This window comes from Heptranchias perlo, chromosome 7 (assembly GCF_035084215.1).
Source record: "Heptranchias perlo isolate sHepPer1 chromosome 7, sHepPer1.hap1, whole genome shotgun sequence".
NCBI classification, from domain to species: Eukaryota; Metazoa; Chordata; class Chondrichthyes; order Hexanchiformes; family Hexanchidae; genus Heptranchias; species Heptranchias perlo.
The window spans coordinates 48,767,966-48,792,208 of record NC_090331.1 but is presented as its reverse complement, the minus strand read 5'-3'; the positions used below and the strand labels follow the sequence as shown (position 1 = coordinate 48,792,208).

The window sequence follows — 24,243 nt, the reverse complement described above, 5'->3', positions numbered from 1 at the left end:
GAGGTTTCGGTGGGATCTTATAGAAGTCTGTAAAATAATGAGGGGCATAGATAAGGTAGATAGTCAAAATCTTTTCCCAAAGTTAGGGGAGTCTATAACAAGGGGGCATAGATTTAAGGTGAGAGGGGAAAGATACAAAAGGGTCCAGAGGGGCAATTTTTTCACTCAAAGGGTGGTGAGTGTCTGGAACGAGCTGCCAGAGGCAGTAGTAGAGGCGGGTACAATTTTGTCTTTTAAAAAGCATTTGGACAGTTACATGGGTAAGATGGGTATAGAGGGATATGGGCCAAGTGCAGGCAATTGGGACTAGCTTAGTGTTATAAACTGGGCGACATGGACATGTTGGGCCGAAGGGCCTGTTTCCATGTTGTAAACTTCTATGATTCTATGTGGAGGTGCCCGTATTGCTATGTGGGTGCAATCGATTACACCCTGCACCCATGGGAAGCCAGCCACATCATGGAATCCAACCGCCCTCTCCGTCTGGCTGCGCTCATCCATGGCGAAGTTGATGTCGGTCGAGGCCCTGCGGAACAACCCATCGGTGACCTGCTTATGCACTTGTGTGCAGACGACTGAGAGACCCCGGTGATGTCCCCCGTGGCACCCTGGAAGGATCCGGTGGCGAAGAAGTTGAGGGCAGTGGCGACTTTGACGGCGACGGGTAAGAAGATGCTGCTTTGTCCATCCGGGAGCAGCTCATCATTGAGGAGGCTGCAGATGTCGGCGACGACCTGGCGAGTGACTCTGAGCCTACGTATGCACTGCTGCTCAGAGAGGTCCATGAAGCTGAGTCTCGGTCTGTAGACCCTGTGCGGAGGGTAGTGCCTCCTGCGACGCATCTCTCTCTGCGGTTGCCCTCCATCCTGCTGTGCAGGTGGATGTGCCACAGCACCGTGTTGTGGGGATGCACATCTCTGAGGCGGACGGCGTGGACTGCGAGGCTGCTGAGGCTGGTCATGCTGTTCGTCCTCCGAGGATGTCAACGCAGCACCCATCTGGCAGGTTTAGGTCTGCGGGGTTGTGCATGGTAGAAAAGTGTGTCCTCGCACAGGGGTTGCAGTTCCACGCCGGTGAATTTTCTTGCTTGGAGGAGGGTGGTGGAGGGCAGGCGTTGCCCAATGTTACGGAGTGTCCTCCTGCGTTGGTGAAGGCTCTCCCCCCCACCTGTGGAATGCACCTTGGCAGCTGCCACGGGCTGCTGGCTGCAACACGTCCGTTGGGAGTGAGAGTGTTTCCCCCAGTATGGGAAACAGTCTCATTTCACCGTAAAATCCCACACTTGTTAAAAAAACAGCTCAATCAGGTCATTTAATGACCTGAAATAGCTACATAAATACTCTCAAGTGGAACCCCGCTGGCTTTAATTGCCTGCGGGATTCCCACCTGCGGGGTCTGCGCGCGCACGCCGGCGCGTCGGCGTGGAACCCGGAAGTGGGCGGGATCGAGGCGCGATCTGGTCCCGCACCTGGATTTCGGGATTTTCGGGGCACCCCCGCCAAGAACGCACCCGATAGCGGGTGCTAAAATCGGGCCCTCAGTATATAAAAAGGACTGAGATATTCCTCTACATTTGCATTTAAATTATAAATACAGAATAAATACTGCAGCTTACTTATGAATAAGAATGATCTTACATCCATAGAATGATTTTCATAAAAGGCTCATAGGAATGTGCAACAGTACCGTCATGTAACAATCTGTGTGCTTCACATTGCCATTGCTAATCAAGGTCCCTTTGCACTGTTTGATGACTGGCCAATTTTAGCACTGAGAACATATGATCTGAGGAAAATGATGAATGTAAAGTGTAAACATCAGCAAAAGAGTAGATAGGGCTGGGTGATAAATGAATGTGCTAATTGGTGAGTGTGGATGTAGGACAGAAAGAAAGAAAGAAAGAAAGAAGCCTCACAAACAGTAATTAAATAAATGACCATATCATCTGTCTTAGGTGTTGGTTGAGGGTTAAATGTTGGCCAGGATACCAGGAGAATTCCCCTGATCTTCTTTGAAAAAGTGCCATTGGATCTTTAACATCCAACTGTGAAGGTAGATGGGGCTCTGTGTAACATCTCATTGAAAAGATGGTACCTCTGACAGTGCAGCACTCCCTCAGGTTTACAAAGGGTGGATGGTTAAAGGATGTTGTAAATAGCTTTGGAAATAGGTCTTCCAAGTGCAGAACATATTAACAGTGAAAGTTGGAAGGTTAGGAAAGATTACACATTTAATCAATCAAAAGGAATATTTGTACAACGTGTCACAACTATCATTTAATAGCTTCAGTCTCTGAACCCAGAGAGTAAAATGACAGGATATAGATAAAGAATAATTTATGCACACAGGGTTAGTTAAGCCAGAATGAAGAAAACAACTGATGAAAGAAAATGACAACCTGGAAGGTAACTCACCACAGATGGCACCAGTGGTAACCACCCCCCCGCCCCCTCCCACCCCTCCCCCCGCCCACCCCTCCCCCCGCCCCCTCCCACCGCCCCTCCCCCCGCCCCTTCCCACCGCCCCTCCCAGAGGAAGGCACAACCACTTAAACTACGCAAAGGATGAGTTTGTATGTTTTATGCTCCGACCACAGCGGGTAGCTAAATACAGTGATGCATTGAATATAAACTGTAAATTTAACCTCACGATGTTGCTCTGTAACATTGGCCATTGAAGATATGTTGTCATCAAGAAATCTAGCTAAAATTGACATTGTGATAGACCTAAACTACCGTTCTGACTATGATGATTCATGCTCTGATTAATGGTAAACACCCAATTACTTTATGTAATCCTCAATGCTTACCCTTGTGATGGTATTAATTGTGTTCTCATAGATGTTGTTAAATAAAGTTAATGCATCTTTGTGTTTGACTTCATCTTTGATGACTGGCAAATAGAATTGAATTACACATAAATCAATGTTGCGCTGGGGCCATGTGATTTCTTTTGGCTTGTGTAATTATCAATATAATTAGGACTAGGTTATGTGGTTTAAAAACCTTCAACATAGTCAATTCCAATCTAATTTTCTAATGTGTACATGTTGGGGAATGAGGGGAAAAGATTTGTCTGATACTCTAACGAATATTGATTCCCAATGGTATTTCAGATACAATGGGCATGATTTTAAAAGGGCAGTGGGATGGCAGCGGAGGGGGTCAATACGCATGGCAAATGTGAATAATAAATACTTACCGTTCCCCACGCAATCGCAACTTAATTGGTGGCCATTAATCTTGTTTCCGGGTTTGCCGACTGAAAGCTGCGCAGTGGGTGAACTGCGCACCCTCATGACAGGCTGTCAGCTGGAGCATCTAGATTTAAAGGGCCTTTGCTCCAATGGATTTTGATGCAGCAAAGAGCAAGAAGGCCCAATAGAGCAGCTCAGGGGCAAGGCTGCTCCAAGATTCAGCGATGCCTCACTTCAGATGCTACTGGCCGGGGTGAGGTGGAGGAGGGAACTAGTTTACCTGGCGGACAGGAGGAAGTGCCCTGCCTCTGCCACCAAGAAGGCCTGGCTTGAGGTGGCAGAGGAGGTCACCAGCAGGAGCAACATATCCCACACTTGGGTCCAGTGCAGGAAGCAATTCAATGGCCTAACCAGGTCAGCAAAAGTGGGTACACTTACTGATTCTCCTTCATTCCGTGGTGCACATCACACTCCCCCCCCGCAACCAACTCATTCTGCACTGCCAAGACTACTCTATCACATCACTCCTCACACCCACTTAAGGCTCATCTCAACTTACCTTCACTTCCTGAGCACTTCCTCACCTCACCATTTGTGACCCCACCACAATCATTCAACCCAATCCTCATCCAATGTGATGTTTCTGTTTGATAGTCATCCTCTGATGGTTAGCCTCACCCAAAGCAATTCATTCATTGGCTGACCACTTCACCATCACTCACTCACTCACATGTCTGTACTTTCTCCCCTTTTAGGAGAAGACAGCGTAAAATGGAGGGGAGAGGGCGAGGACTGGAGGGGGGCCTCGACAAATACTGGTCCTCACCGAGGCGGAAAAGGAGGCCTTGGAGATCAGCCGCATCCTCAAGTTCCTGTCCATCGGGGATGCTGAGACTGGTACTCCAAAAACATCTGGTGACACAACTTTAACATTCATTACACACAACATGAATTGATGTTAACAATGCTAAGCATGTTGAACCCCTCAGTGTGCTCATCGCAACATGACATATCTGTGATGATGCTTAATATTGCCTTCTGTTCTCTTAAAGGCCATTCAACGATCACAGTGACGGGAGAGGGTGATTCCTCAGAGGAGTTCCCAGCCTCTGAGGGTGCACCGTTACATCTTAGTGAGCCATCCACCAGTACAGATACTCACAACTCGGTGGGTCTTAGTAGTCAGTTAGTTGGGTTGACATCTGGTGAGTCACCACACACAAATGAGCATGAGCAGACACTGGTGGCAGGAGCAGCTGTGGAGAGTCCACATCGGTGGGCGCACTCCTCTCCAGGCTCTGCTCAGCAGAACGCAGATGCTGAACCCCAGGGGCCATCCTTTAAAAGGAGAATGATTGAGGGACAGCAGCACATTTGCAAGGTTCTGGAACAGGTGCCACGCACACTTTCCACAATAGCGCAGAGGATGGAGGAGTCCAACTCTTGCATTAGTGGAATGGTGGCACAGGTACATGAGGGAATCTCTGAGATAGTGTCACAATGACATGAGGAACTGTCTGAGATAGTGTCGCAGGTAACTGCGGAAATGTCTGAGATAGTTTCGCAGCTAACTGCGGAAATGTCTGAGAAAGTGTCGCAGGTAAGTAAAGTCATCCATGGGGAAGTTGACGTAATGTGAGGCCCTGCAAAACAAAACATCTTATGCACCTGTGTGCAGATGACAGAGAGACCCCGGCAATGTCACAGGTGGCACCCTGGAATGATCCGGAGGCGAAGTAGTTGAGGGCAGTGGTCACTTTAACAGCGATGGGTAATGAGATGCCGCCAGGCCCAGCAGGGAGCAGCTCGGCATGAAAGAGGCTGCAGATGTCTGCGACCACCTGGCGACTCACTCTCAGCCTCTGTATGCACTGCTCCTCAGAGAGGTCCAGGAAGTTGAGCCTCGGTCTGTAGACCCTCTGACGAGGGTAGTGCCTCCTGCGACATCGGTCCCTCTTTGTTCCTCTCTGTGCTCTTCTGCAGGTGTCTGTGGCTCAGCACTGTGTTGTGCAGCTGCAAGTGGCGAAAGTGCAAGTCGTGCCTGGCGAGGATGGTGATGTTCCTCGTCCTCGGATGTACTGGTGAAAGCAGCCATCGAGCCCCCCCACCCCCGCCCCCATCCTGATGGTGTCAGTTTGAGAGGGTCCAAAAAGTTGGTAAATATGTGTAAACAGAACAAATCTGAGCGGAAACCAAGAATTTTCAGTCTAAACACAAAGATCTCCCAGCCAAAAGTTTGTCCGAGAGAACTGTGTGCCCTGCTGCAATAACTCACCTTTTATCCCCATCTGTCAAACAGGGATTTAAATGTCCAAATGGTTGCTGACTGACGACTGCCCAATGCTATGTTTCATACAGCATGGGAAACACGTTGAGGCAGCATTGAAATTGCTTGCCTTCATTGTAAATTACATTTATTCATTTTTAAACGATTCAACTAGATGATTTAATGCTTTAAATATCGACCTGCCAGCATTAATTGCTGGTGGGACTTCTGGGTTCGGGAACGGCGCGCGCACCCAGATGGCTCTGGGTCATACATGTTCTTCGGCATCTTGGAGCTGGGATTTCTGCCCACTCCTCGAAAAGCCGGTTTTCATTGCCCCCCCACCCCCAACGCACCTGGCCTTTTGTTTTAAAATCGAGCCCTATATTTCTTACATACTTATGGGATTTAAATTTTTTTTAAGGGTTGCGATAGGGTCGATACAGAGAAATTATTTCTTCTAGTAGGGTATTCCAGGACAAAAGAGTATTATCTTAAAATTAGAGTTAGACCATTTAGGAGTGAAACCAGGAGGCATTTTTCACTCAAAAGGTAGCGGAAATCTGGAACTCATTCCCCCAAAGGCTGTGGATGCTGGGTCAATTGAAATTTTCAAGACTGAGATTGATAGATTTTTGTTAGGTAAGGGTATCAAGGGATATGGAACAAAGGTAGGCAAATGTAGTTGAGGTATGGATCAGCCACGATCTAATTGAATGGTGGAACAAGCTTGAGGGGGTGAATGGCCTACTCCTGTTCCTATATATCTTATACAGATGTGCCCAACCTGGACGACATCCTGAGTGTCAATAAGTGACCATGCAGCTGGTTGTGTTATAATGATTTGATGTGTGAAGCCCTTGGAAGATGACAATGTGCCAAGGCTTTCAATTGTAAGTGCAGCTTTATGTATGCTCTGCCGAAGTATCCATGAGACACTATGAAAGAGCTGCAATGTTGTATGAGGGTTTAGCATGGGAGAGCAGCAAATGTTGAACAGTTGCCCAGCAACACTTTGCGGTATCCAACTTTAGGATATCGACCTGATACATGGTATTGTTCAACAGAGTTGCTGACCAGGTTCCTTAAAGTATATTGTCTTCTCCTGCATTTCTTCCCTGGTCCTGCACATGTATATAGCACTAAACCTGGCCATGTAAGTAAATAAGTAAATAAGCTGACCTTGTGAAAAGACATCAGGTCAGTTCTGTTATCTGGGCATTGTGTGTATGATGCATTGCAGTCCCACCGACCCACCAATGGAACTGCATAATTTCCCCCAAAATACTGAACAAGATGGGACTGATTTAGAGAGTAATTTGTTGCAGGCTATTGCAAGAGACAGATTTGGGACAGTGGTTAGAAAAGTCCAGCAGTCAGCAGTTAGGATGGGAGGCGAGGAAGTTATCCAGGTGAATACCTGGGACAATCAGGCGTACAGGTAGGCTAATTAATGAGTTATTTGAAGTCATTCAGGGTAGCAGGCATAATCATTAGAAGAGGAGAAAGAGACCTATTACTTATGCTAAATATTAAAGTCACCAAGAATGATAACTTCAGTGGGGGGAAATTTTATCTTTCTCCAACAAAAACCCAAGCTCAGCATCGCCTAAACACCACTTTCTAATTTACTTTGTCTTCTCTTTTTCAATATTGGTGCTGATAATGTATGATAAGCCTTGGCCCTTCATTCTGATTTCTTTTTTTTTAAATGCCTAATTTGGCAAGATATTGAAAGGTGACTGGTGGCTGTGGAACTATATGCTAGGAAAGTTTCAAGATCTTCAGGGAAAGGGGAGAAAATTGGCAGAGAAACATTCCTGAGAAAAAAACATAAGGAATTCCCTTCACAAGTTATTGATTTGTTCCTTCAGCAATAATTATCCAAGATGGCTGCCTACATACTTGTTATGCCAGTCGTAGATCTGGTGAACATTTCCAAAAACGATCTTATCTCTTCCTTTCATATCAGCAGGAACTCCTTTCTCTTCCATTTTCTTCATGTAACCCTAAAATATTAGAAATGTGCAGAAACTGGTATCACAACTAAAGTCTCTTGTAACGCATGGCATGCTAGTAAATTGTACATTACACTTCCTTACCAAATGCTTGAAGTCAAATGAATAAAGGCCCCGAAAATCCTCAAGCCTGCCCCACCAGCGTAAATGTAGCAGAGCAGGTGCCGCTGACCTCTGCTGCTGACCCCGCCAGAGTATCTGTGGTTAGGTGAGGCCACTTAATTTAAATGTTTTCAGTGGGCGCCTTTTAGGCACCAGCTGGAGGAGGCGAGTCAGAAATGCATGGGCGGATGGCTGCTTGGGGAGCTGCTGGCGGTCCCCCTCCAAACGTTCAGGCAATGCAGTTGACCGGCCCCTTTTATAAAAGGTTCAATCAAGCATATTGCACGCTAGCAATTCTGGGGGCTTCCAGACCCGGAGAACCTGGTGGGTCCCACTTTGTCACTAAAGTGACCTGGATAACAGATTCTTCCTGGCGTCCTGATCACTGGTCAGATGGGGGTGGGAGCCATGAGGATTCCATTTGGGGGAAAGCTTCTTCACTGGCTCTGACTCCTATTACATCATGGGCCATGTGTGAGGGAAATTCTTCAATTTATTTCCTGGAATTTACATCATTCAAATGCTGAATACAAGGGCTGACTGTTTTGGGGGACGTTGGGAGGGGGGATTGGGGGTAGGGGAAGTTTCTGTTCGTCAAGATCCCCTGTAAAAAATTTAGAAAACGTTTTGGCCTACTTGCAGGTACCAGCATCTGTCCCCACAGCAGAACTCCACTGCTACTTCAGTGGGATTACCTGACTGAGACCGACGAGTCTGCCTGCTGTATTTAACCGACCATGAGGCTGGAAGATTGGCTGGGGTCAGGGGTGGGGGTGCATCTGTGTTGTGAGTGGAGGTCTCACCCCGCCAGAGGTGCACTCTAATCAGAAAATCTAGGCTCCCAAATTAGCCAAATGGATGAGAGAGCCCTTTACAATGAATATTACTAAACTCGTTTCACTGGTATTCTAATTAGATCCAACTCATCTTACCTCTACCACAGCTCCTAAGTCTTTCACATAATCTTTCTCAGTTTGAACAAGTTCATTTAGGACATACCTGTAATAAGGTAAAAAGGTTATGCACTGATAGCTAAGAATTCTGTTCACACAGTACCTTTGTGTTGATGATATTCAATGTCAACTGTCTACAAAGCTCTGAAGATGAACTGCAGAGGATGGGTGTTCTAAGAAGCACAGCAATTTCTTAGTAAGATGATGCGTGATAAATACAGAAGAACTAGGGAAGTATCAGAAATTAACCCTTTCACTTCAGAAAATGATACTTTGGAGGAGATTGGAGTAAAAACAGAAAATGCTGGAAATACACTGCAGGCCTGTCAACATCTTAAAAATGAAGAAAGTTCAAGATTTTGGGGTGAGACCATTTGCTTGGTTTTCCGATTTCAAGCCAAATGGCTCCCTGTGCTGTAAACTCCTTTGGTTCTATGTTTCTATGAAATGAACTACCTGCCAAAAAATGGATTGGGAGGCAAACCTGGCACATTTCCAGTAAGGCTGGACTTTTCCTGATCTATCACATCCAGACAGTAACAGGTAGAAAATCTACCCTCCCATCTCTCTTATTGATCATTGAGCCATTAAATAAAGCGGAGTGAGATCATATCTGAAGAGTCCTGTGCTGAGTTTTCATAATGTTCTGCTACTAATTGAAATTATAGCCAATTAGATCTAGGCAAGACATATTAATAGTTTTTTAAACAAGATAGTAAATCTTAATCTACTGATAATATTTCATATTGCATTATACTTATAAGATTATAAAGAAAATCAGCCTACTTTCTGCCTTTAAGTGCTTTGGCCCGTTTCTCTTCATTACAATCTTCAGGTGATGTTGAAGAATTCATTGAATTGGAATTAAGAGGATTTTTCAAATTACTTAAGAAGCAATAGCCTGGTCCAGAGTCTAGAAGAGAATAAATGTTGACTTATGAAAAATTTGTAGTTTTTTAATAAAAAGTGAGCAAAAAGTGCTCTGTTGCCTCCAGAAATCAATTTCCATAGAAATGCTTGGAACTTTCAATCTAATGAATATTCTTGGAAAGTTATGATGTAGGTCAAGTACAAGTTGAACACCACACTACATATCGGGGGTAATGAGATACAGCCCCTTGTCCACTGTAAAATCATATTCAACTTGATTGTCATGATTAGGACTTATTGGCTATTTGACCTTGCAGGAATGTTTGATTTAAGCTTTTTTTTATATATATGAACTCATAATTTTTAAGGGTTAATCCTCAAAGGTCCAGCATCCTTTCTGCCATCTTGACAAAGGAACACAAATTGGTGCCATGAGACAAAAAAGGGATTAATAGATTAATGAATTCACCTGGAATTAATGAGCCAGCCATTGAAAAAAAGAAAAAAAGACGTGCATTTATATAGCGCCTTTCATGACCTCAGGATGTCCCAAAGCGCTTCATAGCCAATGAAGTACTTTTGAAGTATAGTCACTGTTGTAATGTAGGAAATGCGGCAGCCAATTTGCACACAGCAAGGTCCCACAAACAGCAATGTGATAATGACCAGGTGATCTGTGTTTTAGTGACGTTGGTTGAGGGATAAATATTGGCCAGGGCACTGGGGAGAACTCCCCTGCTCTTCTTTGAATAGTGCCATGGGATCTTTTACATCCAACTGCGAGGGCAGATGGGGCCTCGGTTTAAAGTTTCATCCAAAAGACGACACCTCCGACAGTACAGCACTCTCTCAGAACCACACTGAAATGTGAGCATAGCTTATGTGCTCAAATATCTGGAGTGGGACTTGAACCCATAACCTTCTGACTCAGAGGCGAGAGTGCTATCACTGAACCATGGCTGATACAAACTGGGACAATAGATAATTTGTTCTCTCATTTCAGATACTTCCAGTAAGCATTCACAAAGGAGATACTGGACGGAGATACTGTATTCTTGTTTACACAACATGAGGATGTTTGGTAGGCATGGATGATTAGGAGGTTGGTAGCTGGTCCAATTGGCGGCTCCATGGGCCAATCCCTGAACAGGAAGAGGGTCCGAGGTCAAACTGCCAACTTCCTATCGAGATAACCCACACAAGTATAACAACCCATATGTGATAGGTCAGTTGGGAAGTCTGTGAGAGGCATGCCTGGGCCAAGGCTGGAAATTAAGATAGAGCTGGTCAGATTTCAGCCATGACTGACTAGGAACAATAGGAGTATTCCTAATAAGAACATAAGAACATAAGAAATAGGAGCAGGAGTAGGCCAATCGGCCCCTCGAGCCTGCTCCGCCATTCAATAAGATCATGGCTGATCTGATCCTAACCTCAAATTTAAATTCATGTCCAATTTCCTGCCCGCTCCCCGTAACCCCTAATTCCCTTTACTTCTAGGAAACTGTCTATTTCTGTTTTAAATTTATTTAATGATGTAGCTTCCACAGCTTCCTGGGGCAGCAAATTCCACAGACCTACTACCCTCTGAGTGAAGAAGTTTCTCCTCATCTCAGTTTTGAAAGAGCAGCCCCTTATTCTAAGATTATGCCCCCTAGTTCTAGTTTCACCCATCCTTGGGAACATCCTTACTGCATCCACCCGATCAAGCCCCTTCACAATCTTATATGTTTCAATAAGATCGCCTCTCATTCTTCTAAATTCCAATGAGTAGAGTCCCAATCTACTCAACCTCTCCTCATATGTCCGCCCCCTCATCCCCGGGATTAACCGAGTGAACCTTCTTTGTACTGCCTCGAGAGCAAGTATGTCTTTTCTTAAGTATAGACACCAAAACTGTATGCAGAATTCCAGGTGCGGTCTCACCAATACCTTATATAACTGCAGCAATACTTCCCTGTTTTTATATTCTATCCCAATAGCAATAAAAGCCAACATTCCGTTGGCCTTCTTGATCACCTGCTGCACCTGCATACTAACTTTTTGATTTTCTTGCACCAGGACCCCCAGATCCCTTTGTACTGCAGTACTTTCCAGTTTCTCGCCATTAAGATAATAACTTGCTCTCTGATTTTTCCTGCCAAAGTGCATAACCTCACATTTTCCAATATTGTATTGCATCTGCCAAATCTCCGCCCACTCACCCAGCCTGTCTATATCCCCTTGTAGGTTTTTTATGTCCTCCTCATTCTCTACTTTCCCTCCCATCTTTGTATCATCTGCAAACTTTGATATGTTACACTCGATCCCCTCCTCCAAATCGTTAATATAGATTGTAAAGAGTTGGGGACCCAGCACCGACCCCTGCGGAAAACCACTGGCTACTGGTTGCCAGTCCGAGAATGAACCGTTTATCCCAACTCTCTGCTTCCTGTTAGATAACCAATCCTCCACCCATGCCAGAATATTACCCCAAATCCAGTGATTCTTTATCTTGAGCAATAATCTTTTATGTGGCACCTTGTCGAATGCCTTCTGGAAGTCTAAATACACTACGTCCACTGGTTCCCCTTTATCCACCCTGTACGTTATGTCCTCAAAGAACTCAAGCAAATTTGTCAGACATGACTTCCCCTTCGTAAAGCCATGCTGACTTTGTCCTATTAAATTATGTTTATCCAAATGTTCCACTACTGTCTCCTTAATAATGGACTCCAAAATTTTACCCACCACAGATGTTCAGTCCACTAACCGCGATAGTGTAGCGTACTTTGTTGTTTTGTATGTTATGAGAAGCATTATAAAATAAGTTAAAAAGGTTTGAAATTGCTACTTTGTTCAGTCATGTGTAATCTCTAAAATGAACCTGCTTCTTGACTTTACAATGACCTTGTCTCACCAGAGTGTTCATCAGATCCACCTTCGGGCCAGACAAGTGCCAGGCAATGACCATCTCCAACAAGAGAGAGTCTAACCACCTCCCCTTGACATTCAACGGCATTACCATCGCCGAATCCCCCACCATCAATATCCTGGGGGTCACCATTGACCAGAAACTTAACTGGACCAGCTACATAAATACTGTGGCGACAAGAGCAGGTCAGAGGCTGGTTATTCTGTGGCGAGTGACTCACCTCCTGACTCCCCAAAGTCTTTCCACCATCTACAAGGCACAAGTCAGGAGTGTGATGGAATTCTCTCCACTTGCCTGGATGAGTGCAGCTGCAACAACACTCAAGAAGCACAACACCATCCAGGACAAAGCAGCCCGCTTGATTGGCACCCCATCCACCACCCTAAACATTCACTCCCTCCACCACTGACGTACCGTGGCTGCAGTGTGTACCATCCACAGGATGCACAGCAGCAACTCGCCAAGGATTCTTCGACAGCACCTCCCAAACCCGCGACCTGTACCACCTAGAAGGACAAGGGCATCAGGCACATGGGAACAACACCACCTGCACGTTCCCCTCCAAGTCACACATCATCCTGACTTGGAAATATATCACCGTTCCTTCATCGTCGTTGGGTCAAAATGCTGGAACTCCCTACCTGACAGCACTGTGGGAGAATCTTCACCATATGGACTGCAGCGGTTCAAGAAGGCGGCTCACCACCACCTTCTCAAGAGCAATTAGGAATGGGCTTGCCAGCGACGCGCACATCCCATGAACGAATAAAAAAAGAGTCTGGAGTAAAAATACTTAATTTGAGGAGGGCCAATTTCAGTGAGTTGGGAATGGATTTGGCCCGGGTAAATTGGAATCAAAGATTGGCAGGCAAAACTGTAATCGAACAATGGGTGGACTTTAAGGAAGAGATGGTTCGGGTACAGTCTTGGGACATTCCTACAAGGGGGAATGATAGGGCAACCAAAGCCAGAGCTCCCTAGATAACAAAAGAGATGGAGAGTAAGATGCAGCAGAAATAGTGACGTATGACAGATGTCCGGTTGATAATGTAAGTGAGAACCCGGCTGAATATAGAAAGTACAGAGGAGAAGTGAAAAAGGGAATAAGAGGGGCAAAGAGAGAGTATGAGAATAGACTGGCGGCTGACATAAAAGTGAATCTAAAAGTCTTCTATAGGCATATAAATAGTAAATAGGTAGTAAGAGGAGGGGTGGGGCCGATTAGGGACCAAAAAGGAGATCTACGCATGGAGGCAGAGGGTATGACTGAGATACTAAATGAATACTTTGCATGTGTCTTTACCAAGGAAGAAGATGCTGCCAAAGTCACAGTAAAAGAGGTGGGTATTTGAAATACTGGATGGGCTAAAAATTGATAAAGAGGGGGTACTAGAAAGGTTGGCTGTACTTAAAGTAGATAAGTCACCCAGTCCTGGTGGGATGCATGCTAGGTTGCTGAGGGAAGTAAGGGTGGAAATTACAGAGGTGCTGGCCATAATCTTCCAATCCTCTTTTGATATTGGGGTGTGCCAGAGGACTGAGGAATTGCAATTGTTACACCATTGTTCAAAAAAGGGTGTAAGGATAAACCTAGCAATGACAGTTTAACCTCAGTGGTGGGGAAGCTTTTAGAAATGATAATCCGGGACAAAATTAATAGTCACTTAGACAAGTGTGGATTAATAAAGGAAAGTCAGCATGGATTAGTTAAAGACAAATCATGTTTAACTAAATTGACGGAGTTTTTTGATGAGGTAACAGAAAGGGTTGATGAGGGCAATGCGGTTGATATTGTGTATATGGACTTTCAAAAGCCATTTGATAAAGTGCTACATAATAGGCCTGTCAGCAAAATTGAAGCCCATGGAATAAAAGGGGCAGTGGCAGCATGGATACGAAATTGGCTAACTGACAGGAAACAGAGAGCAGTGGTGAACGGTTGTTTTTCGGACTGGAGGAAGGTGTACAGTGGTGTTCCCAGGGGTCGGTACTAGGACCACTGCTTTTTTTGATATATATTAAAGACTTGGACTTGGGGGTACAGGGCACAATTTCAAAATTTGCAGATGACACAAAACTTGGAAGTATAGTAAACAGTGAGGGAGATAGTAATAGATTTCAAGAGGACATTGACAGGCTGGTGGCATGGGCGGACACATGGCCGATGAAATTTAATGCAGAGAAGTGTGAAGTGATGCATTTTGGCAGGAAGAATGAGGAGAGGCAATATAAACTAAATGGTACAATTCTAAAATGGGTGCAGGGACAGAGAGACCTGGGGGTATATGTGCACAAATCTTGTAGGTGGCAGGACAGGTTGAGAAAGCGGTTAAAAAAGCATAAGGGATCCTGGGCTTTATAAAGAAAGGCAGAGTACAAAAGCAAGGCAGTTATGTTGAACCTTTATAAAACACTGGTTTGGCCACAACTGGAGTATTACGTCCAATCCTGGGCACCGCACTTTAGGAAGGATGTGAAGGCCTTAGAGAGGGTGCAGAAGAGATTTACTAGAATGGTTCCAGGGATGAAGGACTTCAGTTATGTGGACAAGTCTGGAGAAGCTGGGGTTGTTCTCCTTCGAGCAGAGAAGGTTAAGAGGAGATTTGATAGAAGTGTTCAAAATCATGAAGGGTTCAGATAAAGTAAATAAAGAGAAACTGTTCCCATTGGCGGAAGAGTCAAGAACCAGAGGACACAGATTTAAGGTGATTGACAAAAGCACCAAAGGCGAAGTGAGGAAAAAGGTTTTTTACACAGCAATCGTTATGATCTGAAATGCGCTGCCTGAAAGGGTGGTGGAAGCAGATTCACGTGGCTTTCAGAAAGGAAATGGATAAATAACTGAAGGGAAAATATTTGCAGGGCTACGGGGAAAGAGCAGGGGAATGAGACTAACTGGATTGCTCTTACAAGGAGCCGCAAGGGCTCGATGGGCTGAATGGCCTCCTTCTGTGCAGCAACCATTCTATGAAAACCCAGCCCCTTTGCAAAAGCTCTGTCTGCCATTCAAATTCAGTTTATTGTTTGATAACATCAGTACATAATATGGATAATCATATTCCAGGCAGTAAAATTTTTTCTTGGAATTTGAATAGAGTTTTTGCTTCAAGAGAAACAAATGAAAAATTCATTGTAATTCTGTAATAAACAGTATGCAAAGAGAACTGCAAGATTGGAAAGCAAAGGGGCACTAAATACTGCAGCAGCAAGCCATATAGACCAAAAGATCACAGGTTTAATTCCAGTTCTGTGCTGATTTAGCTGTAGCACCAGTTGGCGTGCTATAAATGCTCTCAACTCCCTGAATTAGGGCAGGGAAAAATAAAATCAGCTCGGGTTTTTGCTCCTGATAGTTGTCCTTTACTTCTCTCGGAAAGTGCTCGTGTGTACATTGTAAGCATAGGAATTAGCCTGCAACGTTCACTGTCTAGGCTCACAAATGAAGAATTGTCACTTGAAAGAGATACCAGAGGGTTGTCAGCACCCATACCGCACAAGTGGCACCTTCAGGAGAGGGGGGAAGAAAATTAGCTTAAAAAAGGGAAGATGTATTATCAGAACTGAAAGCAGGGAAAAGGTAAGTAAAACAAATGAACAGTCTGTCATTTGTAACATATTAGGAGGAAGGTGGGAAGGGGAAGAGGGAGGAGAAAGTAAAGGTTACAGTTAAAGCAAAGGTTTTAAAAGAAAATAATATGTAACATATCTCAGGGAAAATTTTCCTCAGCCCCTGTTCCTAAGTTTCATCTGTAAAATGGATGCAATGCAGAGAAAATATGTTAATCTTTATTCCCCATTCTGTTCCTGAATAACACTGCACGAGAGCTTCCTGTCAAATGACTACATACACAGATTTTCTCTTAAAAGTACCAGCTACAGGTTGGGGGCAGACTTTCACCATAAATACCTGACACTACTGGTTTGGTGTTTTGGTACTACATGTCTTTTTGAATGAAAAGTGGCTTTCCTGCTTCAGTACTTGTAGAATACTTTTATTCTTTTACACCTAGTGATGGAGGCAGCGTTCAGTAGTGTGTCAACTCTCACCCTGCTTACCCCCCCCCCCCCCCGCCCCCCATTTTGTTGTATGGTTTATTTAGAGGTGAACAAGAGGAAACAATCACAAGTTCCCTTGACAGCTGCTGAAGTTATTCATCTGACCCTATTGAGCCATTAATAACTGTTTCCCTACTACAGAGTAAGAATACCCCCTCCCACTGACCATATAACTACTCCATGTGGAATAAAATGAGACGGCTCATCGTCAAACTGCCACCTACCTCCTTTAACTGCTCTATCATTCTTCATACCCATATTTGTTTTCACTGTTTCTTCACCATGGTATCGGTATTCACCAAGGCAGATTACAGAAATGCCCGGACTGCTTGGGGTGCTGCTATCCTTGCAGTAATGGCACAGCAGAGAAAAGTCATTCACAAGGGATGGCACATTCACATAAATGTGAAGATAACCAACATGCAAATCACAGCTTCCAGCAGACATAAAAGGATTTATCAACTTACCAGGACTCATTAGAAAGTTTTCACATAAAAATCCTATTCCAATTACTTGCCAAGTTTTAAGTCCACTTCCTTTTGACCTGCCCCTTTAAGGCTGCTGCTGCCTTTAAGGCACAGTTAGTGTCCAGGCTCCCTCTTAGTTGTTCCAATAAAGCACCTGCCCATGTGCATCTGGTGCTTATCTATGTTATGCAAATCAGGCCCCAAGGGGAAGATCAGGTGTTGAGGTTGTGCTCCTGGTGCAGTACACATCCAGTGCACTGTATCCAAATTGTTCTCAGACAATGCCAGGAGAGGACTATCGGTCTACTCCTTTGCAATAGGATAGATAAAAATAGAAGTTATATCAGCTTCTACATTTTCCCCCAAGGTCTAAAACAAGTAAATAATGGAATATTTGTTTTACCAGATTTAGGAGTCAATTCAGAACAATATTAGCAGATAGAATGCAAAGTAGAGATACAGAATAAAATTTGATTTGAATCAGACTAATGACAGCTTATCATGAAGTAATTTTACAACACCAAGTTATAGTCCAACGATTTTTATTTGAAATCTACAAGCTTTCGGAGGCTTCCTCCTTCCTCAGGTAATTGTATTACCACAATTACCTGAGGAAGGAGGAAGCCTCCGAAAGCTTGTAGATTTCAAATAAAAATCGTTGGACTATAACTTGGTGTTGTAAAATTGTTTACAATTGTCAACCCCAGTCCATCACCAGCATCTCCACATCATATCATGAAGTAAACATTGGTCCTTTTAGAGAAAAGAATGAACTACCAGGCAAAATACTTAAGGGACATAAAGTACTAAGTTTATCTATGCCACATTTCCAAGCACAAGACAAGAAAACATTTTCAGTGCAATACTTGAGGGTAGACTTACCGATAACAGTTTCAAAACTTAAGCACACTTGACAAGTTTTCCAGTCAATGTTCAGTCTGCAGACGACTACAGCAGCAGTCAGTATGTTTCCACAGAGTGCTTTTTAAAAATAACCACTATAGGAGAGGGAATGTGAGGAAATGTGAAGAATGCTTTGGGGGTTGTTTTTAATAGACTATTCATAGCAAATATTATTCATTAGATTACGACATTAGCTGTGAAAAGGGCGTATTTTTTGCATGTATTTTGCATGCTTCTAAAATACGCATTGTATCAAGTTTAATGAACATACACAGACTCCATATTATAATCAACAAGTTACACAACATTGCTGCATGTTGATCAGAATCAAGCCTTAGCTGTTTTCAGTAGCAGCCAATTACATAAAGAAACGTGAGGATCCCACACTTAAGGGATGATTTTAACTCTCCCCAATCAGCAGGAATGGAGCGGGGGAGCAGGGGGAACAGTTAAAAAAGGAGCAGCTACGTTTCTTGTTCCATTCCCATCGATCTGCGATTATAACGCTACTGGTTTTGGTGACAGACTAAGTTCCCGTTGGACTCTGTTATGCATAAATCCTCAGGTTTTTTTCAAATCTTACAAAATTCTAGTAATTAAGACGATCACCTGAGCAGCAATTTGTGACTTCTTGGGGTGGATGGGCGGGGAGGAGTGCCCCAGGGATCCGTCTGGGGACCCTTATTATTTCTAGTCTACATTAAAGATTTGCATTCAGAAATTCAACACAAACGGGTCATATTCACAGACAATAATATGCTAGGAGAGGCAGCTGAATCTGAAAAGGCAGCTCAAGAACCACAAAATGAGGTGGACAGAATGTTATGGGGTGGTAAAAAAAACATGAAATTTGATATGGACAAATGTAAAGCATTTCATATGGGGAGAAAAATGGGATCAAAATAACTGACGGTAAGGTTGAAAGATTTAGGGGTAGATTTGGCACTTAACATGTCCAATTACTGATCAGAAGCATTCAGCTGAACTATATAGCCAAAATATAAGGATGATGACGAACTTTAGAGGATGAAGTGAAGGTCTGAAGAACTTGGGCTTTCCGACTTTGAAAGAAGGCAACTAAGTGGTGATGTTAGAGAAGTATACGAGATAGTAATTGGTATAGAAATAGCAAATCTGATACACTACTTCAATTTAAACCATGACAGTCGGACAAGGGGATCTAGGTTCAAACTAGTGTCGGATTTCTCCTCTCTTGCTCAGAATATAAATTTTAGAATAATTTTTCCACAACATTCACCTGAGGAAGGAGGAAGCCTCCGAAAGCTTGTGAAATTTAAAATAAATTTGTTGGACTATAACTTGGTGTTGTAAAATTGTTTACAATTACAGAATATAAAAGATCAAGGATCAAGTGAGACACTAGTTATTTTCTAGCTTTAAAGAATTTAATTTGACATGTAAACACAACAGTTTTTACCAGAAAGTAGTAACTTCTCATACAACCTTTTTCTAGCGAGGGGGAATAAGAAGGTTCCTCTCCCACGACATCTTGTGGTATGTGGTTCTCCTGCTGAACATACTGCTAGATTCGGGTTGCGTTAAATTCTAATACTAAAGGATTTCTTATCAGTTCCTCAGGTTTTGCCTCCTATTTCTGCAACTGTCAGCATTGTTTCTTATCAGTTTCTCAGCTGTTTTAGCCTTCTTTAAAAACAAGTATTAAAAGTCCATATTGAAAAGAGCAAAATCCTTCACGAACGAAAGGCACTTTTAGGAATGCTGTGAAGAAATTCCTCTCCATACAAAATGATCAACAGATGGAATGGATTTCCAGGTAGAGTTCTGAAACCATTAACCATTTGTTTCTGTGATTTGGGGTAGGATACTAGGGGAAAGTGAAGGTTCTTTTCCGATGAATGAGCTAAGATTGCCGAAATAGACACACTGATCCGTATCTATCCTGTGATACTTTGTGACTTAGTGTAGAATCTCCATTTCCTCCTCATTGGCCAAGTCTAGTCCAGCCCAATATAACAATTTTAGAAAAAAAAAATCTGCAAACTCTTTGGTTTTCAATCCATCCTCTGCATTACCAGGATCATTTACTTCAAGGTAACTAACACATATTGCCAATTTAATTTTAAAAATGTGATTACTCTGTAAGTTAGAAAGTTTCAATCTCTAAGCTACGTCTGGATTCCCTTCCTGCAGCGGATCAATATTTGTTACTCTATAATCTTACATTTTAGAATCCCAAAAGTTCAATTTTTCCAGCATTTGTTCTGATAAGATTTATTGGCTCTGAATTTCCTTGTTGTCTTCAGTAACTACACTGTAGTTACATCATTATTGGGTTGAAAGGATTGAGGAAATTTGCATTTTAGCCATTATTGTGCTAAATGCAAGTTTCCTCGCTTTTTAAACAGTACACAGAAGGTTCCTGGGTTTACACCGCATCTACACCCAAAAAACGGTCTATCAGCTCTCCCCTAACACTTCAGACAAGCTTAAGTGAGGAATTAGAGAGGTGAGGAGGGCACCAACGTCACTTACTGATTACAGGATTCTGAGAAACTTTTTTAAACCCCTTCCTTCACATTTTTAAATCGCTAACACCTGCACTTCATTTTACCATATTGCTTTCCTCTGTTCCCAGAAATTTGTTTTGGGACCTCCACCTTTCCCACCCCCAAATCCTCACATAGATTGACTTCAGACAACGGATGGCTTTCCCCATGGGCATACCATTCTATGCCAACACAATGGAAGCAGAGTTGTAGCAGCAGCATGTACAGACCAGAAGAATCAGGCAGCATGGCAGAGGACTGCAGCTGACCAGGTAGTACTTTCTTCAATGTGTGTACAGGCCACACCACTCCTACAGGGACCTCTCCAAGGTGCTGTGCGTCTCTCCAAGCATGCCATTGGGCATCTCTGCCAACTTCATCATGAAGATTTGCAAACTCATTCCAATACCACAACTGCTCTGTCTGTGGCAATTAAAGTGACAGCAGCTCTCAACTTTTACGGTTCCACATCCTTCCAGGATCCACAGGGCAGTTGTGCAACATTAGCCAGGGAACTGTGTAGCGTACAGGTGATGGACACCCTCAGGCAGCAGATGCACAGAGCCAGGGATTTCTACAGGATAGTGGGAATCCCCAAGGTGCATAATGGCACACTTGGGACACTGAAGGCACCAACTGAACAGCTGCTGATATATGTGAATAGGAAGGCCTTCCATTCTCAGGACGTCCAGCTGGCCATGTCCTCATTCACCACTCATAACAGAGATGTGATTGCAGATTGACCAAGGTTGGGAACGTAACTTTTAGAAAAGATAGGCAAAATAGAAAAGGAAGGGGGTAGCCCTGATAATAAAGGATGAGATAAAGACAGCAGTGAGAAAGGATCTTAGCTCAGAAAATCAGGATGTAGAATCAGTCTGGGTGGAGCTAAGAAATAACAAGGGGCAGAAAATGTTGGTGGGAGTTGGTTATAGGCCCCTGACAGTAGTTATAGTGTTGGACAGAGTATAAATCAGTTAATTAGAGGAGCATGTAACAAGGGTAATGCAATAATCATGGGGGCTTTAATCTTATAGACTGAGCAAACCAAATTGGCAAAAATAGTTTGGAGGATGAGTTCATGGAATACATTCGAGATAGTTTTCTAGAACAATATGTCAAGGGGCCAATTAGGGAACAGGCTATTTTAGATCTAGTACTGTATAATGAGACAGGTTTAACTAGTAATCTTATGGTTAAGGATCCTCTGGGCAGAGTGCTCATAATATGATAGAATTTCATATTGAGTTTGAGAGTGATGTAGTTAAGTCAGAAACTAGGGTCTTAAATTGAAACAAAGCCAATTACATGGTATGAGGGGCGAGTTGGCTAATGTAGATTGGGAAAATAGATTAAAAGATATGATGGTAGATAAGCAATGGCGAACATTTAAAGAAATAATTCATAATTCTCAACGAATATATATTCCCTTGAGGAATAAAAACTCCACAGGAAAAATGATCCAATTGTGGCTAACTAGAGAAGTTAAGGACAGCATTAGATTAAAAAATGAGGCTTACAATGTTGCCAAAAAGAGTAGTAAGCCTGAGGATTGGGAGGGTTTTAGAAATCAGCAAAGGATGACCAAGAAATTGATAGAGGGAGAAAATTGAATATGAGAGTAAACTAGCAAGAGATATAAAAATAGATTGTATGAGCTTCTACAAGTATGTAAAAAGGTAGAGAGTAGTGAAAGTAGGCCCTTAGAGGCAGAGACAGGAGAAATTATAATGGGGAATAAGGAAATGGCAGGCGTTAAACAAATATTTTGTATCTGTCTTCACAGTAGAAGACACAAAAAACATACTGGAAGTAGTGGGGAACCAAGGGTCTAATGAGAGTGAGGAACTTAAAGTAATTAAGATTAGTAAAGAAAAAGTACTGGAGAAATGAATGGGACTAAAAGCCGACACATCCCCTGGACCTGATGGCCTACATCCAAGGATTTTAAAAGAGGTGGCTACAGAAATAGTGGCTGCATTGGTTTTGATCTTCCAGGATTCCCTAGATTCTAGAACGGTCCTCGTGGATTGGAAGCTAGCAAATGTAACCCTGCTTTTCAAGAAAGGAGGGAGAGAGAAAAGAGGGAACTATAGGCCAGTTAGCTTGACATCAGTAGCAGGGAAACTGCTAGAATCTATTATTAAGGACATAGTAATAGGGCACTCAGAAAATCATAATATGATTAGGCAGAGTCAACACGGTTTTATGAAAGGGAAATTGTGTTTGACAAATCTATTAGAGTTTTTTGAGGGTGGAACTAGCAGGGTAGATAACGGGGAATCAGTGGATGTAGCATATTTGGATTTTCAAAAGGCATTCGATAAGGTGCTACACAAAGGTTGTTACACAAGATTAGGGCTCATGGGATTGGGAGTAATATATTAGCATGGATTGAGGATTGATTAATGGACAGAAAACAGAGAGTAGGAATAAAGGGGTCATTTTCGGGTTGGCAGGTTGTAACTAGCGGGGTGCTGCATGGATCAGTGCTTGGGCCTCAGCTGTTTACAATATATATTAATGACTTAGATGAAGGGACCAAGTGTAATGTATCCAAGTTTGCTGATGATACAAAACTAGGTGGGAAAATAAGCTGTGAGAAGGACGCAAAGAGGCTACAAAGTGATATAGACAGGTTAAGTGATTGGGCAAAAAGGTGGCAGATGGAGTATAATGTGGGGAAATGAGAAATTATCCACTTTGGTAGGAAGAATAGAAAAGCAGAATATTTTTTAAAAGGTGAGAGACTAAGAAATGTTGGTATTCAGAGGGATTTGGGTGTACACGAATCACAGAAAATTAGTATGCAGGCACAGCAAGCAATTAGGAAGGCAAATTATTGCAAGGGGGTTGGAGTGTAAGAGTAAGGAGGTCTTGCTGCAATTATATAGGGCTCTGGTGAGATTGCACCTGGAGTGCTGTGTACAGTTTTGGTCTCCTTACCTAAGAAAGGATTTACTTGCCTTAGAGGGGGTGCAACAAAGGTTCACTAGATTGACTCCTGGGATGAGAGGGTTGTCCAATGAGGAGAGATTGAGTAGAATGGGCCCATATTCTCTGGAGTTTAGAAGAATGAGAGGTGATTGCACTGAAATGTATAAAATTCTTAGAGAGTTAAACAGGGCAGATGCTGAGAGGCTGTTTCCACTGGCTGGCGAGTCTAGAACTAGGGGTAATAGTGTCAAGATAAGGGGTCAGCCATTTAGGACCAAGATGAGGAAACATTTCTTCACTCAGTGGGTTGTGAATCTTTGGCATTCTCTACCCCACAGGGCTGTGGATGCTCAGTCATTGATTATATTCAAGACTGAGATCGACAGATTTTTGGACACTAAGGGAATCAAGGGATATGGGGATAGGGCAGGAAAGTGGAGTTGAGGTAGAAGATCAGCCATGATATTATTGAATGGCAGAGCAGGCTCGAGGGGCTGTATGGCCTACTCCTGCTCCTATTTATTATGTTCTTATGTCCTCATGCAAGGGGCATCAGAGGGCAGATGCTGCAGTACATCTTCATCAACCAGTCGACCATAATGGCAGCACCTCAGTCATACCTTCTTCTATTCACTCCAACAGATGACACCACAGCAGACTTCTTTGATCCAACAGGACTTTGGCATGGAGTATCACCTGAGTAAAGATGTCCACACCAAATGATTTCTGACTTTGCTGAACGATTGTTACTTATGGCCATGACAAAGCACAAGATATTCCAAACAATACATTTCTTTAATTTTACAGAAAAAAATTGTTTCCAAACTATAAGACATCCTACTCTTTCTTAGCATTGTTCTTCCTCTTCATCTTTAAACATATCTTGCATCGAAGTGCTCCCTGAAAGCTTGTAGCATGAGAGGCAGTTAGCTACTTAGGCAGTACAAAGGGGTCATGAGATTGAGGTGACTCTCGACTCATGGCATTTGGCTCCTTAGAGGGAGTCGTTGATGGTTTCCTCTCTGGTGGTTGT

General features: G+C 43.3%; 1 long non-coding RNA gene across 1 annotated transcript; it reads right to left on the bottom strand.

Annotated features, from left to right (window-relative positions):
• Window positions 1-7,411: 7,411 nt before the first annotated feature.
• Window positions 7,412-9,436, bottom strand: LOC137323685 (uncharacterized). Its single transcript, XR_010963427.1, has 3 exons — window positions 9,322-9,436; window positions 8,515-8,581; window positions 7,412-7,471 (listed from the first exon to the last, which is right to left on the bottom strand). It is a non-coding gene; the product is annotated as an uncharacterized lncRNA (long non-coding RNA).
• Window positions 9,437-24,243: the final 14,807 nt, after the last annotated feature.